Source organism: Tupaia chinensis, unplaced genomic scaffold (assembly GCF_000334495.1).
Source record: "Tupaia chinensis unplaced genomic scaffold, TupChi_1.0 Scaffold000159_1, whole genome shotgun sequence".
Lineage (NCBI taxonomy): Eukaryota > Metazoa > Chordata > Mammalia > Scandentia > Tupaiidae > Tupaia > Tupaia belangeri.
The window spans coordinates 7,940,657-7,946,620 of NW_006159630.1; positions in this window are offsets into that span (position 1 = coordinate 7,940,657).

A 5,964-nucleotide genomic window follows, 5' to 3' on the forward strand; every position below is an offset into this window, starting at 1 on the left:
GCCCGGCATGGATGGAGAGGCCTGGCCTTGCCCGGTCTCCTGACGCGGGCTCCTTCCCAGCTCAGGCCTGCCCCTGGCTGCTCTCAGCAGAGACCCTCACTCCCAGGCTGCAGTGCTGAAACGCTGGCCCTGACATGACAGATGAGGGAAGGAAATTTGGGAGGTGCGTAATGCTCTTACCGCTGCCTCTAATTTTATTTCGAAGGGAAGGAGGAGGAGAGGGGCGCCAGCAGACAGGAGACAGCCTCCCTGACGGAGACGAGCTTCGAATCAAGATAAATGGAAGCTCCTTTTGGGTACTTGTTCCGCCGCAAACTCTGGTTTTCTGGCACCTGCTCAGGTCCCTCTGGGGGCTCTGGGGGGAGTAGCAGAAGGAGGCCCCTCGGTGCAGCTGCTGGTCGGTGTCCTGCTGTAAGGAGGGTTTCTGTGCCTTTCTGCCTTTGGGCATGACCTTTGGAGGCCGTTGGGCCGTGGTAAGTACACGAGAGGGGCTTGGACTCCTGGCTCTGACAAATCTGGGTTCTTTTGCTCGTCTATTCCCGACAGCCCTGCAAGTTCAATACTGAGTCTGTCCGAGCTCCTGCTTTCTCGGAGTTTGAACACTGTTTCTGCCACTTCCTAGCTGGGTGACCTTGAGCCGGCTCCCTAACCTCTCAGAGCGTCATTGTCCTCCTTAGAGACCCAGGGAAGCCGCACGGATTCTCAGCATGGATGTGAGCGTCAATGTCTATGCATGTCAAGTGCTTCTCCTGGGTCTAGCATGCGGTGAAGACTCCAGATGCTCTAACCCTTGGGCAAGGGACCTTAGGTGCTATGTGCCTTAGAGACGGCAGTGTTGGGGGCCAGCAGGTGGCATGGTGGTTAAAGTGCTGGACTCCTGGTTCGAGCCCTGGACCAGGCAGCTTGCTTTCTCACTTTCCCTCTTTCTCTCACTCTGTCTCTCTCTGATCAAATTAAAATAAATAAATAAAGTTAAATAAAATAATTCTTGAGAGGGAGAGAGGGAGAGGGCAGTGTTGGAGGGGCATGGTGCCCCTCTGTTCAACCCTGTGCTCGATTTATAAATGCCAGGCACTGAGAGCAGTGAAGGTGGGAGGCCTGAAGTGCCCCGGCCCGAGGAAACAATTCAAAGAAAAGCCCCCTCGAGTCTCTGTAGCTTCATCATCCAGCTGCAGGTTCACAGCTCCAGGGGGGACCCGGCTCTCCTTCCTCCCTCGTTATTTAAAGTCGGAGGGGTGTGTAAATCAACCAAAATAATTCACGAGAATCGTTAGCGACTCTAAGGCAGCATCTTTTACCGGCAGCATTAAATTAAAAACAGTGCAAAACTGTGGCTTTTTAAAACACATCAGCTATGTTTCCTCCCTCCTGCCTGCTGTAATCGAAGGCTGCTGCGATCTAATGAAATGAAATTAGCAAATCCAATCCCCCTCTGGCTACTGGTTAGATGAAAACGTCTCTCCCCGATGGGGAGCTGAAGGGAGATGTCAGATTGTAAAGGGTTCCTCCCACCCCCTTGTCCAGTGCCCTACCCGCTGGCCTGTCCAGGGCCACCTGAATGGCTGGGGGAGCAGCGGGCATGCCGCCCGGGGGCGGACTCAGCCGGTGCAGCAGTGCCCATGCTGGCCAGCCCTCTGTGGTTGCCCCTGACAACCGCACATCAAGGCTGTCTCCAGTTCCAAAATGTTCCTGGCTACCTGGGTACCTCTAACCTTGCTGTCCCTACCATATCCCTAAACACCCAGCCAGCTGGGAACGCAGCCGAGAAACTTCCTGTCTCCATTCCCCTTCGCCCCCCACCCCCACCCCATTGTGGCCCAGCAGTAAATCCTTGACCCCTCAGCGGCCTTCGCCTGGGCTGGTCCTAGGGCCCTTTCAGGGTGGCGTCTGGGTGAGGCAGCTCTTTATGGTTGGGGACTGTCTTGTGCATCATCGAGGCTTTGCTACTACTCCCTCTGTGCAGGGCCCTCCCCAGCCACGCAAAGAGAAATGCCTGTCAGGTTCCCAGTGCCCCGAGGGGCACAGTGACACCTTCCATGGCAGTCACAGACTGCCCCCTTCTCCCGCCGTTCTCTCTAACTCTGATTCTTCTAAGATAAGAGCTGGGCATTTCGATCTTCTTAGAAACCTTCTCTGATTCCCTTCACTGTCTCACTGCCACAGCAGGAAGGTGTGTCTACCCTGGAAGGCTAACAGGCTGGGCATGAGGGGGTGGACAAGGACATGGGGGTGCCCCTCCTTGGTGAGGGTTGCCCGTGACCTGAAGCCTGTCTCTCCCAAACCACAGACTATGACGCCTCGGGCTTTGCTCCCAGGGGCTACATCCGGCAAGCCTAAGACTGGGAGAAAATAGTCCTAACCCCTTAGCCCTCAGGGCTGGGATGGTCTGGGAAGGTGGACAACAGAGCGCACAGGGGAGGGGATCTGGCTCTCCCACGGTGCGGCATGGGGTTACCGGGGGCCTGGGGGGCACTGAGCACCAACTCTGGGAGTCACAGTTGGTCAGGAACAGCTGGCATCAGCAGGCTGGGCAAAACTCAAGGCCAAGACCTCAGAGCTGGGATCTTGGCCAAAGCGGAGGTGGAGGGGAACTGGGGGCTCGCTCACCTGTCGGCCTGAGCGGGTGGCCCTAAGCACTCCTGGCTTACCCACCGGGGCCTCCTGGCTCAGCCAGGTGGAGCACACTTTGCAGGTGACTGATGCTGAAATCAATGTCGATAGGAATGGGGGGGACCCAAAATGAAAACCAGGAAGTATTCCCCATGGGTAGATACAGGCTGCTCCATAGCTGCCCTTCATGCCACCACCACCCCAAAAAAGTAAGGCAGAACTCCCTGCTGTCTTTGGGGCAGTTGTACACGGAGGGGACAGAGGCAGAGAGAATGCATTTGGGGGTCCCAGGTTATGTGCTGATGGTAACTGGCCTTAACCCTGACCCTCTGTCCAGCTCCCTGTTCAGGCCTCTTTTCCTAACAGGCAGCTGCCTCTGCACCGCCTCCCCACTCCTGCCCATCCTCCCTCCCCTGCCCAGTCCAGATCCGCCTGGAGGCCGGGATGGCAACCATATGTTTAAGATTCTTGATTGCTGCTGCTGTGAGCCAGAAGGGCTGTTTGGGAGAGGGTACTCAGTCAAAGCTGTGTTTATATACACAGGGGCCGACGTCTTTTTATTATGCATAATTATCCAGTTCTTAATGTACAGGCATTGCGTGCAAGCCATTCTTCCTTCCTCCAGCGCCGGTGTGGTTTGGGCGGGGGTGTGTTTGGGGGGCAGGGGGCCGGGAGATGGCTGCTCCTCTCTCCTTGGCTGGGGAGCGCTGAGCCCAGAGCACCGTGGGTCTGCCTGATGGATGAGTGTGCACGCTCGCTCTAACCGAGAGAAGTAATTCTTCCGAGGGGGTCTGGGGAGCTGGACGGGCAGGGCCCACGTGGACACGCAGATGGGAACGCGAAGCCCCGTCTCTCTCCTTCTTGCCTTTGAGCCTCAAATCTGCACTCCTACCCTCATCTGAAAAGACCACGGTAGCTCTTCCTGCAAAGCATTCTTCTAGAGCCTGCACCCAGAAATTCTCCTCTTCTCTCTAAATTTCACCAACCTGATTTTGAAAACCTGGTCAGTAGTTTATTAGGCCCCTATCATTAGTTCGGGTTAAGCTTTTGATAATAATTAAAAAGAAATTACAAGCCTTTTGCTCATTTAGTGGAGAATCAAGCTTCCAAGAGTAGACGAGTGGGTCCGGGTCCACCTCCCCGTGTACAGCTGGGTGACCCTGGCCTTGCCGTTTAACCTTTCAGAGTCACGGTTTCCCTCGGTAAGATAGGGGTGCCATGAATCCCCACGCCATGTAAAACACTGCTTCGTCGATGCCTTGTCAATGGTAATTGCTTCTACAGTTATAATTCCATTAGACGCAGTTCTAAGAGGGTAAGACAAGGCTCTCTCCCTCTTGGGCTTGGTGTTCTGTCCGAGCGCAGCAAGTTCCAAATAGCTACCGAGACAGGAGTGGAGAGCACTGAGGGTGGGGTCTGCGTCTGCCTTTTATTAAGGCCCCTGGGCCTGGGCGGTTGTTGGTCCTGCAGGCTGCCTCAGCTCTCCGGTGGTGAAGTGGGGCAGGCAGAGGTGCAGCGCCAGGGCAACTGTGGGAAAGGTCACATCACGAGACCTCGTCGAGCACGCCAGGAAGCACGTGGGCACCCGCGATCTGGGCCTGCTGACCCGGGGGATCCCAGCGTGAAGACCCTGCTGCAGGTGCCCGCCCCTCTCCTGCTCATTCATGAAGAAATAAAGGAGCTAACAGGGAAAACACAAACAGGAAGCAGAGGGGCCTGGTCTGATACGGTTAACCGGGAGGTGATCACAGTATTCTGCGCCCTGCCTGAGTTCTAGTCCAGTCCGAGCTCTAGTTTATTAAGAGCTTATGCACCAGGATGAGATTTTTTAGAGAAAGATTTTTAAGGATCGTGTACTCACTGGGGGGGTGGAGAGGTTTTTACTATAGGGCGCATGCGCGAGAGAGAGAGAGAGAGAGAGAGAGAGAGAGAGAGAGAGATACAGAAAGCGAGATGGCACCAGCCCCATTTCATGGATAAGAAAAGCAAATTCCAGAAAGGTTAAGTGGCTTCCGGGGCTTGCAGAGCAGACCGCTGTAGAGCCCAAAACCACAGCCCTGCACTCCGTTTAATAAAATATTTGTCACTTTCATTCCAATGCTAGTTTTCTCATCCTTTCAGAGTGTCCCAGAGTTTTAAACATAGGAGATGCTGAACACAGGAGATCTGTGGTGTAGGTAATCTTCCTCTTCCTCTTTCCGTCAAAGCCCACTTCTACCAGGAAGCCTTCCTGGGATGAAAGGCTTCCTTTAATTTTTGGGTCCCCTGCTCCAGTGAAGGAGGGATCATGGCAGAGGAAGGGGCTCTGAAGAAGCGCTCGGATTGCCAGGGTCATCCACACAGACTCCATTGGCAGATGCAGAGACCCTTGTGAGGGGACCAGGGCATGTTCCCACTCACTTTCTTGGGACTGTGGACTGGGAGGGTGGCCAGTGCTCTGTCATGTTGTGTATTAATGATTGGGACCCTGTTGATCTAAGCACCTGTATACAGCTCTCCCTTATCCTACCCCCAAAATGGCAGAAATTAGGTGGTTAAAGACAGAGAGACACAGAGAGAGAGAGAGAGAGAGAGAGAGAGCACTCCCTGACGGGGTGTGGCCATGCTGCAGTCCCCTCTCCATCTCCCTGTCCTGTCGGGATTTGGGGCACACACACTCCCATGCTGGCGCGTTTCTCAAGCCCAGGGCTGAGATTGAAGTGCGGATGACCATGTGGGATCCCGCTCCCTCAATCACGGGGCTGTGGGACCAGCCCTGCTTTTCAATTCTATCCGGCCACCTGCATTTTTATTTGCGTAATCAGGCAGCTGCAAGATTAGTGACCTTTGGCGGCGGCGTGGCGGCTAAGCCCTGCCAACGCACCTCTGCAGAGCTAGGGACCGACCAACAGCCTGCTGGTCTCACTATCTCCCCCAGCTGGAAGTGGGGGAGATACTGAAAGTCCAGGACGCTGTCCCAGAGAGCCCGCAAATGGACATTAAAGGAACCGTCCTTGGCAATGGCGAGATCTCCCGTCTGAAGGGCACTACCCCGCCCCCCCGCCCCGCTAGATGCAATTAGTCCCCGAGCACTTTTCTTGCAAGGGCTCCGGGTTTGTCTCAGGGACGTCAGAGCTCCCATTACTCCCCGCTCCACCATCCGCCCCCAGAGATTTAGAGTCAGGAGGCGATCTTCTCTCGCTTCCATTACTTTAGCGCCTGAGTTACTGAGCCATTATCCCTTTAAGAGTTCTTCATTCGACCTTAGACAGCAAAATCCAGGGAGCTGCTGCGGCCCGCGTCCTTCTGCCCCTGGGCAGTGCCCACCCACTGGCCTCTCCCTCCACTTAGCCTCTTTATGGGCTGGCGTGGGGA